Source organism: Triticum dicoccoides, chromosome 7A (genome assembly GCF_002162155.2).
Source record: "Triticum dicoccoides isolate Atlit2015 ecotype Zavitan chromosome 7A, WEW_v2.0, whole genome shotgun sequence".
Taxonomy (NCBI): domain Eukaryota; kingdom Viridiplantae; phylum Streptophyta; class Magnoliopsida; order Poales; family Poaceae; genus Triticum; species Triticum dicoccoides.
This window is the reverse complement of record NC_041392.1, coordinates 142130953-142147927: the sequence shown is the minus strand read 5'-3', so window position 1 is coordinate 142147927 and position 16975 is coordinate 142130953.

Here is a 16975-nt window from a genome sequence, read left to right as displayed (position 1 = left end):
TGCCTCGGTTTTCGTGAGAAAATCGTTTTGGTTTTTTTGCGAAAACCCTAGATCCATTTTTTAGATCCGGTTCGGTTTATTTCTTTCGGTTTAGGTATTTAGCGAACGCCTGTTTTTACGTTCGTTTTAGCGAACGGTTTTCACTGTTTTGCCGCAGAGAGCGAATGCCCGTTTTTACGTTTGTTTTAGCGAACAGTTTTCACCATTTAGCCGCAGACAGCGAACGTTTGTTCATTAGCCTGTTCATCAGTTTTTCTTTTTCTCAGATTTTCCGCGATTATTTTCGATCACGATTTCTGATCAAATTTTCGTTTTAGTATAACTTTTCGCTTGTGTAACGGAATCAGGCGATTCAAATGCCTAGAGTTTCGTCTCGAAACCCTCTTTCCGTTTAATCAACTTAAATAAGTTTTTGCTACTGTAAAATTTGAATTTAGTCCAGATTACTAAACGAAGCCTGTTTCTTTGGCCGTTATAGTTTTGTTGCTTCGTTTGATTTGATTTTTTTGCAAACCGGAGTTCTTAAGTTGAACTTTCTGGTTAGATCTCTTATTAGAGTTTTACCCGTGCCCTTGCTTGATTGCTTATTGTATGCTTGTTTGTTTGCGATAGAACACCCGGAGTGCGAAGCGTGCTATTATGAGTCTCTAGGTTTCACGGATCATCAGCAAGGCAAGTAACACTTTGATCATACCTCTTACTACCCAGTTTTATTGCATTAGATCAACCCTCAAACATTGCATGGTTAGGATCTGAATTAAATTGTGGGTTGGGAAGTAGTTGATGAGGTAGGAACCTATTACCCTATTTATTATCAAACCCTGGGAGTTACTTTTACGTTTCTTATATTTTTAAGCTATGCTCGTCGACGTGGTTTCGGTTTGAGCGTATCCATGACAGATGTGAGTTGTTAATTAATGGTTAACTTAAGGTGGTAACTTTAATACACATCTGGGTGGATTGAGGCACCTGGGGAACCCAGTGATTGCCTGTATTTTTTGGAAATCTTGGGGTACCGTGTGATTCTCCTATGGACTGCCACCCAGGCTCAAACGGATCATAAGATTATTCATACTGGAAACTTTCGTGTGCAGCCACATGCTATTATGGGCTCTAGCATAGTTGATTAAGTTGTGTGAACTCTTACAGTGGTAGACTAGCAGATGTAGGGGATGTAGGTGTACCGGTCTACCCATCGTAAGGTGCTAACGCATCTGAAAGACTATGTCTCGGTCATCCGTTTCTCAAACATTATGTAGTGCGAGAAATCCAACGGAGGAGATAGAGTCTTGTGGGGAAAAGTGCAAAAACCTCTGCAGAGTGTACAAACTAATCATGGTTAGTCGTGTCCCCGGTTATGGACATCTTGCGTATCTAGTTCTTGGATTATCATGTGGATCTCATCACTCTTAATTATATAATTTTGTTTGGGTTAATAATTACTTTTAATTGGGATTGAGATCGGGTTTACCATTCTCAATGTTTCAACAAATTTTGTAGGTAAATAAAATATATCAACCATACAGCCTCCACCAGCAATATATGCGTATAGTGATAGCTTTATTCTGTTCATTATTTTCTTGTGTTACCTTGCCAGCATATTCTATGTGCTGACCCGTTTTCGGGCTGCAACGTATCATGTTGCAGACTTTTCAGATGATGAGTAAGGAGCCTTAGGTCGTGGTCTTTCACTCGGTGATGCCGCTGGAGTTGATGGACTCACTTTATCTTCCTAGCCTTCCGTTGTTATCGTATTAGATGGCCTTAAGCCATATTTATTGTAATAAGTTCTCTTTTGAGACATTCGATGTAATAAGTGTGTGATTGCCACTCTGTTATAAATCCTTCAAGTACTGTGTGTGTCAGCATTACCGATCCAGGGATGACACTTATACACAGAGATAAGACTGTTTGAGGTCTGGTCGCTACAAAGATGGTATCAGAGCACACGCTGACTGTAGGACACGACCACTAAGATAAAGCCCTAGATCACTACTCTCTTCTCACTTCTAACTCTTCTCCATTTTCTACTCTTTAGGATGGCGGATGCAAGGATCAAGTTCACGCAACCGGATGAAGACACCCCTTTTGGACGTCACTTGAAGGAAGTCACTAAGTACCTAAACATTGGAATACCAAGCTTCACCGGGACATACAATGCCACTTTACCAGAAGAGGAGATCTGGATGATTCAAGTTCAAGTACCAGGAAGGACATTTACGCCAGTCACTAAGCCCATAGAGTTTTCTTTTGATGCACCAACCTGGAGTCTAGGAAAGAGTATGGCAGCTCACATCACAATGAGATGCATTGGAGAAGTTTACCAAAAGGATCTCAAGGATACTATCTACCAGATTTGTGGGTGCCGAGATGAGCAAAATGGGAGATGATCAGCACCAGGAAGGATAGATCAATTGTCGCTTTCATTCAGGAGTTAAACTAGCACATCTGTTGCTAGGAGAATCAGATGTGCGCAGGCATGATGGATTTGAAGAAGGCAATGACAAGGATCACGGAGCTTGAAGGAGAACTCAAAGCTACGCGCGAAGATTATGAGGAGGAAATCGTCGTGCTAGTGGAAAAGAATGACGACCTGGAAAGGAACCTAGGAGTTTTCATGGGAGACCCTACGCCAGGAGAAGAAGACAAAGAACCCAAGGAGATTCGCCCTGAGGATTACATCATCATCGACGACACCGATTCGGATCCCGACGATAGCGATGATGACTATGTTGATGAAGGTGGAGCAGATATCATGGAATCTTCGACCGAACAATATTTCTAGTTGACCACCAAAACAGTAGTAGTATTCTACCATGTAAATAGTATAGTCCAAGCACTTTTATAACGATAAGTTCTAGACCGATTGTATGCCTTTGATTGATTGAGTGAAACGATTGTGTTTGTCCCATGTGCATATGGGTAGTGTTTTCTCACTAGACCTCATTCTATTCTATTCTCTTCTCTCTAAACCCCAGATGACTCCGAGACGTGACCCCGGATTTACCTTTCCACGGGAGCTCACTCAGCTGATCCAGCACCAGAATACCTTGATGCAGTTGTTAGTTTAGAACCACCCCCAGTTGACAACTTAGCCCGTTTTCTGAGGTTGCAGCCGCCGGTGTTTTCCAGTAGCACTGAGCTGATAGTTGCAAATGATTGGCTCCGCGGGATTGGAAGGGAGTTAACCACTGTAGGATGCACAGATGCTGAGAAGGTGCGTTTTTCCGCACACCAATTGGATGGACCAGCACCCTCATGGTGGGAGAATTACACTGTCACCTATCCTATAGCCACTATCACATGGGATCAGTTCCAGCAAGCTTTCCGCATTGCCCATGTTTCAGCAGGAGCTATGGCCATGAAGAAGCGTGAGTTTCGCAACTTACGCCAATGAGGGCACACAGTTGGCCAGTATGTGGATCAATTTAGTAAGCTAGCACGTTATGCCCCAGATGACGTTGCTACAGATGCAGCTAAGAAGGAGAAATTTCTGGAAGGACTGAATGATGAGCTGAGCATGCAGTTGATGGTAGCAAATTTCAATAACTACCAAGAGTTGGTGGATAGAGCTCTCATGCTTGAAGGGAAGCAACAGCAGATTGACAGCCGCAAGAGGAAGTATGGACAAGGGAAGTATAATTTTGGAGCTCAGCAAAGACCCCGTTTCACCCCAAACTCGGGAGGACTTGTGCATAACCATAGAGGCCACACTCATAATGAAGGAAGTTCGCACAACCATAGTGGCCCCAGGAAACAGAAATGGAAGCTCTTGGAAGAAACCCAACCCTTTCACCAGGGGACACGTGAACCACGTTAACGTGGAGGAGATTGAAGCCCAGCCAGATGCAGTAATAGGTAAGTTTTTGGTTAAGTCATTTACTGCAGTCGTTCTTTTTGATACTGGTGCATCTCATTCATACATATCGAGGGGATTTATGGATAAGTATAAACTGTCCACCAAAGTTCTTAGTACACCAATGTTAGTGAGCTCGCCAGGAGCAGAGTACATGGCAAGCCAAGGATGTTTTCAGATGCCATTGGCCATAGGTAGGCATGTTTTCCCCTCAGACCTGATAATTCTGGAGTCGCAAGGTTTGGATGTGATTCTGGGTATGGATTGGCTATCGATATATGGAGGAAACATCGGTTGCGCTAGTAAGTCGATTTTGCTCACCACCCCAGAAGGAAGAAGGATCAAGTATGTATCAAGGCATGTGCCGAATAGGACTCAAGTAAATTGCTTATCGGGGGTAGTACAGGAGGAAGTACCAGTGGTGAAGGAATTCATGGATGTATTTCTAGAAGAGTTGCCAGGCATGCCACCGGATAGAGACATTGAGTTTTTGATTGAGCTTTTGCCAGGCACAGGACCAATATCTAAGAGACCGTACAGGATGCCCGCTCAGGATTTGGAGGAAATTAAGAAGCAGATTAAGGAGTTACTGGATAAAGGATATATTCGCCCAAGTTCGTCACCTTGGGGATCACCAGTACTTCTACAGGAAAAGAAGTATGGAGCATTAAGAATGGTCGTTGATTATCGTGGATTGAATGAAGTAACAATCAAGAGTAAGTACCCACTGCCGATGATCAATGATTTGTTTGATCAGCTGCAAGGAGCTAAGGTGTTTGCCAAGATCGATCTGCAATCAGGGTACCACCAGTTGAAGATTCGAGAGCAGGATATACCTAAGACAGCTTTAACCACAAGGTATGGGCTATATGAGTATACCGTTATGTCATTTGGCCTGACTAACGCACCTGCCTATTTTATGAACATGATGAACAAAGTGTTTATGGAGTTTTTGGATAAGTTCGTCGTAGTGTTCATAGATGAAATTCTAGTCTACTCGAAGAACGAAGAGGAGCATAAGGAGCACTTGCGTTTGGTACTTGGGAAGCTCAGAGAACATCAACTATACGCCAAGTTCAGCAAGTGTGAGTTTTGGTTAAAGGAAGTGGGATTTCTTGGACATGTTATATCCGGAGAAGGAATAGCAGTAGACCCCAACAAATTCATCACTATGACAAATTGGGAAGCACCCACGACATTTGGAGAGATCCGGAGTTTTCTTGGACTCACAGGATACTACCGGAGGTTCATTGAGAATTTCTCGAAGATTGCAAAGCCAATGATGGAGTTGTTAAAGAAGGACACCAAATTCAATTGGACTGAGGAATGTGAGGCCAGTTTTCAGGAGTTAAAGAGACGCTTGGTTACATCGCCAGTGTTGATCCTGCCAGATCAACACTAGGATTATGAAGTGTATTGTGATGCTTCTCATCGAGGACTTGGAGCAGTGCTTATGCAGGAAGCAAGAGTTGTTTCATATGCCTCATGACATCTTAAACCCCATGAGCTAAATTATGCTACGCATGATTTGGAGTTAGCAGCTGTAGTGCATGCGTTGAAGACATGGAGACATTTTCTCATCGAAAACCATTGTGAAGTATACACGGATCACAAGAGTTTGAAGTATATCTTCACGTAGAAGGAATTGAATCTCAGGAAGAGAAGATGGTTAGAGCTAATAAAGGATTATGATATGAAATTGCATTATCATCCCGGAAAGGCTAACGTAGTAGCCGATGCGTTGAGCCGCAAAAGTCATGTAAATACCCTCATGACTGAAGAGTTACCCAATGAGTTAGCAGAAGACCTTCGTGAGCTATGTTTGGAGATAGTTCTGAGAGGTTATGTAGCAATGTTGGAAATTCAGTCTACCTTGATGGATAAGATCAGAGAAGCTCAGAAGAAGGACAAGGAGATTGCCGAGATAAAGGAAAGGACGAGTAAAGGAAAGCCTAAAGGATTTTGTGAGGATGATCACGATACCTTATGGTTTGAGGACCATGTATATGTGCCAAATGATCAGGAGATTAGGAAGTTGATTCTGCAAGAGGCCCATTGTCGGTGTCAAAACCGGCGGATATCGGGTAGGGGGTCCCGAACTGTGCGTCTAAGGCGGATGGTAACAGGAGGCAGGAGACACGATGTTTTACCCAGGTTCAGGCCCTCTTGATAGAGGTAAAACCCTACGTCCTGCTTGATTGTTCTTGATGATATGAGTATTACAAGAGTAGATCTACCACGAGATCGGAGAGGCTAAACCCTATAAGCTAGCCTATGGTATGATTGTATGTTGTCCTACGGACTAAAACCCTCCGGTTTATATAGACACCGGAGGGGGCTAGGGTTACACAAGGTTGGTTACAAAGGAGGAGATATACATATCCGTATTGCCTAGCTTGCCTTCCACGCCAAGTAAAGTCCCATCCGGACACGAGATGAAGTCTCCAATCTTGTATCTTCATGGTCCAATAGTCCAGCAAAAGGATATAGTCCGGCTGTCCGAAGACCCCCTAATACAGGACTCCCTCACCCATGATTCGCCATATTCGATTCACCCAGGTAATACCAAAATGTATCTGGACTTGAAGGACAGTTTCTGGTAGACCGGAATGAAGAAAGATATTGCGGAGTATGTAGAAGTTTGCGATGTATGTTAGAGAGTGAAGGCAAAGCATCAGAAGCCAGCCGGATTGTTCCAGCCATTGCCGATACCCGAATGGAAGTGGGATAAGCTAGGCATGGATTTTATCACGGGATTACCTAGGACTCGTTCTGGCTATGACTCGATATGGGTTGTAGTTGATCGTTTGACGAAAGTAGCTCATTTCATTCCAGTGAAGACCACTTACACCAGTGCTAAGTTGGCAAAGATTTACATGACCAGGATCGTATGTATGCATGGAGTTCCGAGGACCATTGTATCAGACAGAGGAACCCAGTTTACTTCAAAGTTTTGGAATCAGTTGCATGAAACTTTGGGAACCAGGCTAGAGTTCAGTATAGCTTTTCACTCGCAGACAGATGGACAGACTGAGAGGGTAAATCAGATTTTGGAGGACATGTTGAGAGCTTGTGCACTAGATTATGGATCTAGTTGGGACGACAATTTGCCTTATGCAGAGTTCTCTTATAACAACAGCTATTAAGCCAGTTTGAAGATGGCCCCTTTCGAAGCCTTGTACGGAAGGAGGTGCAGAATACCGTTGTTGTGGGATGAAGTTGGAGACCGATAGCTGTTTGGACCAGATTTGATTAAGGAATCAGAAGAAAAGGTTAAGTTGATTCGCGATAGACTCGAAGTAGCCCAATCCAGGCAGAAGAGCTATGTGGATTCTAAACGCAAGGAGATAGTTTACAAAGTTGGAGACAGAGTGTATCTTCGTGTATCCCCACTTCGAGGAGTTAAGCGCTTTGGAGTTAAGGGAAAGTTAGCACCACGTTTTGTAGGACCATACAAAGTTTTGGAACATATGGGAGAAGTTGCCTACAAGTTGGTGTTACCTGAAGGACTATCAGGAGTTTGATGTCTACTACACAACCTTCTTCTTGTAGACGTTGTTGGGCCTCCAAGTGCAGAAGTTTGTAGGACAGTAGCAAATTTCCCTCAAGTGGATGACCTAAGGTTTATCAATCTGTAGGAGGCATAGGATGAAGATGGTCTCTCTCAAGCAACCTTGCAACCAAATAACAAAGAGTCTCTTGTGTCCCCAACACACCCAATACAATGGTAAATTGTATAGGTGCACTAGTTCGGTGAAGAGATGGTGATACAAGTGGTATATGGATAGTAGATAAAGGTTTTTGTAATCTGAAATTATAAAAACAGCAAGGTAACTAATTATAAAAGTGAGCGTAAATGGTATTTCAATGTGTTGAAACAAGGCCTAGGGTTCATACTTTCACTAGTGCAAGTTCCCTCAACAATAATAACATAATTGGATCATATAACTATCCCTCAACATGCAACAAAGAGTCACTCCAAAGTCACTAATAGCGGAGATAAACGAAGAGATTATGGTAGGGTACGAAACCAACTCAAAGTTATTCTTTCCAATCAATCCGTTGGGCTATTCCTATAAGTGTCACAAACAGCCCTAGAGTTTATAATAGAATAACACCATAAGACACAAATCAACCAAAACCCTAATGTCACCTAGATACTCCAATGTCACCTCAATTATCCGTGGGTATGATTATACGATATGCGTCACACAATCTCAGATTCATCTATTCAACCAACACATAGAACCTCAAAGAGTGCCCCAAAGTTTCTACCGGAGAATCACGACGAAAACGTGTGCCAACCCCTATGCATAGGTTCATGGGCGGAACCCGCAAGTTGATCACCAAAACACACATCACGTGAATCATGTGGTATCCCATTGTCACCACAGATACGCACGCCAAGACATACATCAAGTGTTCTCAAATCTTTAAAGACTCAATCCGATAAGATTACTTCAAAGGGGAAACTCAATCCATTACAAGAGAGGAGAGGGGGAGGAGAAACATAAGATCCAACTATAATAGCAAAGCTCGCGACACATCAAGATCGTGCCAAATCAAGAACACGAGAGAGAGAGAGAGAGAGAGAGAGAGATCAAACACATAGCTACTGGTACATACCCTCAGCCCCAAGGGAGAACTACTCCCTCCTCGTCATGGAGAGCACCCGGATGATGAAGATGGCCACCGGAGAGGGATTCCCCCTCCGGCAGGGTGCCGGAATGAGTCTAGATTGGCTTTCGGTGGCTACGGAGGCTTCTGGCGGCGGAACTCTCGATCTATTGTGCTCCCCGATCGTTTTTGGGTATATGGAGATATATAGGCGGAAGAAGTACGTCAGGGGGGCCACGAGGGTGGAGGGCGCGCCAGGGGGTGGGCGCGCCCCCTGCCTCGTGGCTTCCTCATAGATCCCCTGACGTGCACTCCAAGTCTTCTAGGCTTCTTCTGATCCAAAAATAAGTTCCGTGAAGTTTCAGGTCAATTGGACTCCGTTTGATTTTCCCTTTCTGCGAAACCCTAAAATCGGCAAAAAAATAGAAACTGGCACTGGGCTCTGGGTTAATTGGTTAGTCCCAAAAATAATATAAAAATGTATAATAAAGCCCATAAACATCCAAAATAGAAGATAATATAGCATGGAGCAATCAAAAATTATAGATACGTTGGAGACGTATCACCATCCCCAAGCTTAATTCCTGCTCATCCTCGAGTAGGTAAATGATAAAAATAGAATTTTTGATGTGGAATGCTACTTGGCATAATTTTAATGTGATTCTTCTTAATTGTGGCATGAATATTCAGATCCGAAAGATTCAATATAAAAGTTCATATTGACATAAAAATAATAATACTTGAAGCATACTAACTAAGCAATCATGTCTTCTCAAAATAACATGGCCAAAGAAAGTTCATCCCTACAAAATCATATAGTTTAGTCATGCTCCATTTTCGTCACACAAGAATGCTCTCATCATGCACAACCCCGATGACAAGCCAAGCAATTGTTTCATACTTTAGTAATCTCAAACCTATAAACTTCCACGCAATACATGAGCACGCGCCATGGATATAGCACTATGGGTGGAATAGAATATGATGATGGGGGTTATGTGGAGAACACAGAAAGGAGAAAGTCTCACATCAATGAGGCTAATCAATGGGCTATGGAGATGCCCATCAATTGATGTCGATGCAAGGAGTAGGGATTGCCATGCAACGGATGCACTAGAGCTATAAATGTATGAAAGCTCAACAAAAGAAACTAAGTGGGTGTGCATCCAACTTGCTTTCTTACGAAGACCTAGGGCACTTGAGGAGGCGCATTGTTGGAATATACAAGCCAAGTTCTATAATGAAAAATTCCGACTAGTATATGAAAGTGACAAAACAAGAGACTCTCTATCATGAGGATTATGGTGCTACTTTGAAGCACAAGTGTGGCAAAGGATAGTAGCATTGTCCCTTCTCTCTTTTTCTCTCATTTTTTTGGGCCTTATCTTTTTTATGGCCTTTCTTGGGGGGGGGGGCTTCTCCTTTTTTATGGCCTTTCTCTCTCTTTTTTTAATTATTCCTCACTTGGGACAATTCTCTAGAAAATGATGATCATCACACTTCTATTTATTTACAACTCAATGATTACAACTCGATACTAGAAGAAAGTATGACTCTATATGAATGCCTCCGGCGGTGTACCAGGATTGCGATGAATCAAGAGTGACATGTATGAAAAATTATGAACGGTGGCTTTGCCACAAATACTATGTCAACTACATGATCATGCTAAGCAATATGAAAATGATGAATGTGTCATGATGAACGGAATGGTGGAAAGTTGCATGGCAATATATCTCGGAATGGCTATGGAAATGCCATAATAGGTAGGTATGGTGGCTGTTTTGAGGAAGATATAAGGAGGTTTATGTGTGAAAGAGCGTATCATATCACGGGGTTTGGATGCACCGGCGAAGTTTGCGCCAACTCTCAATGTGAGAAAGGGCAATGCACGGTACCGAAGAGGCTAGCAAGGATGGAAGGGTAAGAGTGCGTATAATCCATGGACTCAACATTAGTCATAAAGAACTCACATACTTATTGCAAAAATCTACAAGCCATCAAATACCTCGGCACTCATGCTCCTAGGGGGATAGATTGGTAGGAAAATACCATCGCTCATCCTCGACCGCCACTCATAAGGAAGACAATCAAATAACACCTCATGTTTCAAATTTCTTACATAACATTTACCACATGTGCATGCTACGGGACTTGCAAACTTCAAAACAAGAACTTCTCAAGTTCACAACTACTCAACTAGCACGACTTTGATATTACTATCTCCATATCTCAAAACAATCATCAAGTATCAAACTTCACTTAGTATTCAATGCACTCTATATGAAAGTTTTTATTATATCCATCTTGGATGCCTAGCGTATTAGGATTATTTAACCAAATTACCATGCTATTTAAGACTCTCAAAATAACCTAAGTGAAGCATGAGAGTTCATCTATTTCTTCAAAATAAAACTACCACCATGCTCTAAAAGATATAAGTGAAGCACTAGAGCAAATGACAAACTACTCTGAAAGATATAAGTGAAGATCAATGAGTAGTCGAATAATTATGCAACTATGTGAAGACACTAACATTTAATAATTTCAGATCTTGGTATTCTATTCAAACAGCAAGCAAAGAAAAATAAAATGACATTCTAATAATGACAAACATCATGTGAAGAAGCAAAAACTTAGGGTCAACCGAAACTAACCGATAGTTGTTGAAGAAGAAAGGTGGGATGCCAACCGGGGCATCCCCAAGCTTAGATGCTTGATACTTCTTGAAATATTATCTTGGGATGCCTTGGGCATCCCCAATATTGAGCTTTTGTGTCTCCTTAATTCCTCTCATATCACGGTCTCCCTAAATCTCAAAAGCTTCATCTACACAAAACTCAACAAGGACTCGTGAGATAAGTTAGTATAAACCATTGCAAAAACCTTATCATACTCTACTGTAGAAAATCACTAAAATTATAATTCAACATTGCATACTAAATGCCTCTGCATATTTAATAGTCCTATCCTCAAATAGAATCATAAAAGAAGCAAACATATGCAAACAATGCAAACATAACAGCAATCTGCCTAAACAGGACAGTCTGTAAAGAATGCTGCAACATCCATACTTCCCTAGCTCCAAAAATTATTAAAGAAAATTCCCACTGTATTAAATTTATCATATCTTAACATGAAAAAGTTTTCAACATTTTATCACATTCTTACTTTTCTAGGGAATTATTGCAACAGCGGCAAACTTTCTGTTTTCAAACAGCAACTTGTGGAGTTCTAAAATAGGCATAGTAAAGGCTATCAATGCCACTTTTATTGAAATAAAAGATGCAAAATATTGTTCTAAATAACAGCAAGCAAATCCTAACAAAATAAATTGACCCTCCAAGCAAAACACATATCATGTGGCGAATAAAAATATAGCTCCAAGTAAAGTTACCGATGAACGAAGACGAAAGAGGGGATGCCTTCTGAGGCATCCCCAAGCTTAGGCTATTGGCTATCCTTGAATATTACATTGGGGTGCCTTGTGTATCCCCAATCTTAGGCTCTTGCCACTCCTTATTCCATAGTCCATCGAATCCTTACCCAAAACTTGAAAACTTCACAACACAAAACTTAACAGAAAACTCATAAGCTCCGTTAGTATAAGAAAATAAATCACCACTTCAAGGTACTGTAATGAACTCATTATTTATTTATATTGGTTTTAAACCTAATGTATTCCAACTTCTCTATGGTTTATAAACTATTTTACTAGCCATAGATTCATCAAAATAAGTAAACAACACATGAAAAACAGAATCTGTCAAAAACAGAACAGTCTGTAGTAATCTGGATCAAACGTATACTTCTGGAACTCATAAAATTCTCAAATAGATTACTGGACCTGATGGATTTATCTATTAATCATCTGCAAAAATAATTAACTAAATAGCACTTTCCAAATAAAGATGGCAGCAATTCTCGTGAGCGCTAAAGTTTCTGTTTTTTACAGCATGATCAACAAGACTTTCCCCAAGTCTTCCCAAAGGTTCTACTTGGCACAAACACTAATTAAAAGCATAAAACCACATCTAAACAGAGGCTAGATGAATTATTTATTACTAAACCGGAACAAAAAGCAAGGAATAAAGATAAAGTTGGGTTGCCTCCCAACAAGCGCTATCGTTTAACGCCCCTAGCTAGGCATGATGATTTCAACGATGCTCACAAAAAAGATAAGAATTGTAACATAAAGAGAGAATCATGAAGAATATGACTAGCACATTTAAGTCTAACACACTTCATATGCATAGGGATTTTGTGATCAAAAAAATTATGGGAACAATAATCAACTAGCATAGGAAGGTAAAACAAGCATAACTTCAAAACTTTAAGCGCATAGAGAGGAAACTTAATATTATTGCAATTCCTACAAGCATATGTTCCTCCCTCATAATAATTTTCAGTAGCATCATGAATGAATTCAACAATATAACCAGCACCTAAAGCATTATTTTCATGATGCATAAGCATAGAATTTTTATTACTCTCCACATAAGCAAAATTCTTCTCATTCGGGATAGTGGGAATATCATAAGAGACTTGAATACTATAAATAGTTTCCACATTAAAAGAGTAATATTCAGAAAAGGGGTAACCATAATCATGACAAGTTTTATAAATATAATCACTACTTTTTATAGCATAAGTATCATCACAATAATCGTCATAAGTAGGAGGCATGCTATCATCATTATAAATTTGCATATCAAAACTTGGGAGACTAAAAATATCATCTTCATTAAACGTAGCATCCCCAAGATTGGGCCTTTTCATATCATAAGCATAATCACTCTCGTCATTAATAATGTGGATAGCACCAATAGTATAGCAATTATCATATTCTTCCAAGCAAGTGCCAAAAAGATTTTCAAGATCATAAGAAGTATCAGTATCTTCCACAATTATATTTTCATGAGGCACAATAGTAATAGGAGCAGCATTATTTGGGAGAGATATCTTTTTACCTCTCTTACTTTTTATTTTCTTCTTCTTCACCACATCATGTGTGGGTTCAATCCTCTTTTTGGAGCTCCTTATTAATGAGATTCGTTGAATAGGAGGCTCCTCCTCGTTACCTGATTCATCATAAGAAATAATAGGAGGATATTGGGAAGTCTCTTCCCTTTCATTAGTATTATCTTCATCTTCTATTTGTTTTCTTTTCTTTATGTAGTTGGCAATATAAGGATTTTCAATAAAATTCACCGCACAATACATATAAATTTCCTCTAGATCAAAATGAAGAACTCTATCAAGGGCAAATTTTGGAATATCCTTAGTTATACGTTTCATTTCTTCATAACCCAAGAGAAAACTAAGTTCATTATGATGTGCAAGGGAAATCAAGTCATCACAATTTTTGGACACGATACGATCATGAAACAATCTGCATTGGGTACTAAAATGATCAAGTTCATTGCAAAGCTCACAAGTATGGCCAAGATAATTTAAATTTTCAGCACATTCATCTATCCTTTCTTGCAACAATTTAGTTTCTAAGTACTTAAGCCTCTTGCAATATCTATCTTCCCTATTTGGGGTGTACTTACAAACCCAATGCACTCCACAAAAATTGACATGTTTATAGGAGACATTTTCATCATAACTAGTGCAATCATCATTAGTATCATGGATATTCAAAGAATTCATACTAACAACATTGCAATCATGCTCATCATTCACATATTTTATGCCAAGCATTCTATTAATTCTTCTTCTAGTATTTGAGCACAATTTTCTTTTCCATCATACTCACGGAAGATATAAAAAATATGAAGCGTATGAGGCAAACTCAATTCCATATATTTTTTTTGTAATTTTCTTTTATAAACTAAACTAGTGATAAAACAAGAAACTAAAAGACTTGATTGCAAGATCTAAAGATATACCTTCAAGAACTCACCTCCCCGGCAACGGCGCCAGAAAAGAGCTTGATGTCTACTACACAACCTTATTCTTGTAGACGTTGTTGGGCCTCCAAGTGCAGAGGTTTGTAGGACAGTAGCAAATTTCCCTCAAGTGGATGACCTAAGGTTTATCAATCTGTAGGAGGCGTAGGATGAAGATGGTCTCTCTTAAGCAACCTTGCAACCAAATAACATAGAGTCTCTTGTGTCCCCAACACACCCAATAGAATGGTAAATTGTATAGGTGCACTAGTTAGGCGAAGAGATGGTGATACACGTGGTATATGGATAGTAGATAAAGGTTTTTGTAATCTGAAATTATAAAAAAAGCAAGGTAATTAATGATAAAAGTGAGCGTAAACGGTATTGCAGTGTGTTGAAACAAGGCCTGGGTTTATACTTTCACTAGTGCAAGTTCCCTCAACAATAATAACATAATTGGATCATATAACTATACCTCAACATGCAACAAAGAGTCACTCCAAAGTCGCTAATAGCGGAGAACAAACGAAGAGATTATGGTAGGGTACGAAACCACCTCAAAGTTATTCTTTCCAATCAATCCGTTGGGCTATTCCTATAAGTGTCACAAACAGCCCTAGAGTTCGTACTAGAATAACACCTTAAGACACAAATCAACCAAAACCCTAATGTCACCTCAATACTCCAATGTAACCTCAAGTATCCGTGAGTATGATTATACGATATGCGTCACACAATCTCATATTCATCTATTCAACCAACACATAGAACCTCAAAGAGTGCCCCAAAGTTTCTACCGGAGAATCACGACGAAAACATGTGCCAACCCATATGCATAGGTTCATGGGCAGAACCCGCAAGTTGATCACCAAAACATACATCAAGTGAATCATGTGGTATCCCATTGTCACCACAGATACGCACGGCAAGACATACATCAAGTGTTCTCAAATCTTTAAAGACACACATCAACAGAAATTGGCACTAGGCTCTGGGTTAATAGGTTATTCCCAAAAATAATATATAAAAATGTATAATAAAGCCCATAAACATCCAAAATAGAAAATAATATAGCATGGAGGAATCAAAAATTATAGATACGTTGGAGACGTATCAGAGTTCATGATGTGTTTTATTTTTCACAGCTGAGGAAGTGTCATGCTGAGATGGCCGATATACCATTAAGAGATACAGTGCCCTTGGAGGCGATTCAGTTGGATAGCGATTTGACGTATGAGGAGAAACCAGTTAAGATACTCGAGTTTGCCTACCGTGTTACATGCAACAAAGTAATCAAGTTCTGCAAAGTTCAATGGAGTCAGCATGCCGAAGATGAAGCCACCTGGGAACGGGAGGAAGACCTACGGAAGGACCACTCTCACCTATTTTCTAGCCAACCCGAATCTCGAGGGTGTGATTCATCTTAAGGGGGGTAGGTTTGTAACATCCCAAATTTTCAATTTGGAATGTTATACATTAGATCATCATTGCATATCATATTTTATTGCATTTTCATTGATCCTAGAAATTCTACGCAACTCAAGGACCCACGGAGAGAGTTGGGGATTTTGTTATTTTCATATTCAAGTTTTTCTCGAATTGAAAAGAGGATCATTTGATTTTAATTATTTACTCTTCGATTATTTCTTTAATAAAAATAAAAGAGAGAGGATAAATGACTTCCTCAAAATAGAGAAATATCGAAGATTTAATATTAAAATCAAATAAAAATTTTATTCGGAGTTTTATTGCTATTTTATTTGAATTAGGAAAAAAGAGTGTTTTTAAAAATTGCATTTTAGGCCCAAATAAATGTTCACCTTGTCTGGCTTATTTTTAGAGGACGGGAAAATTTATTTCGAGATTTTTGGAGCCCGTTTAGTATTTCTTTTCTTTTATTTTCTGAGCATCAGAATTATTTAAAAAAAGAGGCGAACCGACTCCGGGCCGTAAGCGGCCAGGACTCCTCGGGCCGGCCCTAATAAGCCGCAGCCCCGAGCCCCCGACCAGCCCAAGCCACCACCGCGCCCTAACCCTAACCCTAACCCTGATCCGCGTCGCGCCGCCTGCCACCCGTCGTCGTGCCGCGCCCCATGCCGCCGCGCCGGAGCACCGGACCCTCGCCGGACCCCCCGCCGGACCTCGAGGTACTTACCTCGGTTTTCGTGAGAAAACCTTTTTTTTTTTGAAAACCCTAGATCCGTTTTTTAGATCCGGTTCGATTTATTTTTCTGGTTTAGTTATTTAGCGAACGCCCGTTTTTACGTTCGTTTTAGCGAATGGTTTTCACCATTTAGCCGCAGACAGCGAACGTTCGTTCGTTAGCCTGCTCGTTAGTTTTTCTTTTTCTCGGATTTTTCGCGATTATTTTCGATCGCGATTTCTGATCCGATTTTCGTTTTAGTATAACTTTTCGCTCGTGTAACGGAATCAGGCTATTCAAACGCCTAGAGTTTCGTATCGAAACCTTCTTTCCGTTTAATCAACTTAAACAAGTTTTTGCTACTGTAAAATTTGACTTTAGTCCAGATTAGTAAATGAAGCCTGTTTCTTTGGCCATTTGAGTTTTGTTGCTTCATTTGATTTGATTTTTTTTGCAAATCGGAGT